Source organism: Chrysochloris asiatica, unplaced genomic scaffold (assembly GCF_000296735.1).
Source record: "Chrysochloris asiatica unplaced genomic scaffold, ChrAsi1.0 scaffold00027, whole genome shotgun sequence".
In the NCBI taxonomy this organism is placed as follows: Eukaryota; Metazoa; Chordata; class Mammalia; order Afrosoricida; family Chrysochloridae; genus Chrysochloris; species Chrysochloris asiatica.
The window spans coordinates 6170347-6170965 of record NW_006408545.1 but is presented as its reverse complement, the minus strand read 5'-3'; positions in this window follow the sequence as shown (position 1 = coordinate 6170965).

Sequence of the window (619 nt, the reverse complement as noted above, 5' to 3'; positions counted from 1 at the left end):
AAATATGATAAAGGAAACAAGTGTAAATTGCTACGTTTTGATGAACTTGACCTATACTTATGAATATGGTGGTGGTGGTTATATGCCGTGGAGTCAGTTCTGACTCATAGCAACCCTGTACAGGGTGTCTGAGGCTGGAAATCTTTGAAGGAGCAGAAAGCCTCATCTTTCTCTGGCAGAAAAGATGGTAGTTTCAAACTACTGACCTTAAGGTTCGCAGCCCGATTCATAACCACTAAGCTACCAGAGCTCCTACTTAATGGATGTAGTAGTTGAAAATATCAACTGAGGGAGAGGAGTTTTCATCTTACCCCCTTTGTATGCAGTGGAGATAGGTATGGGCAACTTAGACATTGGCTACCTAAGATGGGGGCGGGCTATAAAGGCACAAAGTGATTGACTTACAAGTGTTCAAGAGGGAGTTTAGTTTCCGAGTGTGTGGGGAAAAGTAGCATCCCTGCTGAATGGTTTTCATCTTGTCTAGACAGGTCTGGTGAAAGGAGATGGGTATAAGATTCTAATGATCCCATAGTGAGTAATTGTTATCATGACTGAGTTTGTCACAAATGTAAAGATAGATGTTTTATAACATAAACGAGGGGCATAGTTAATTGTACAG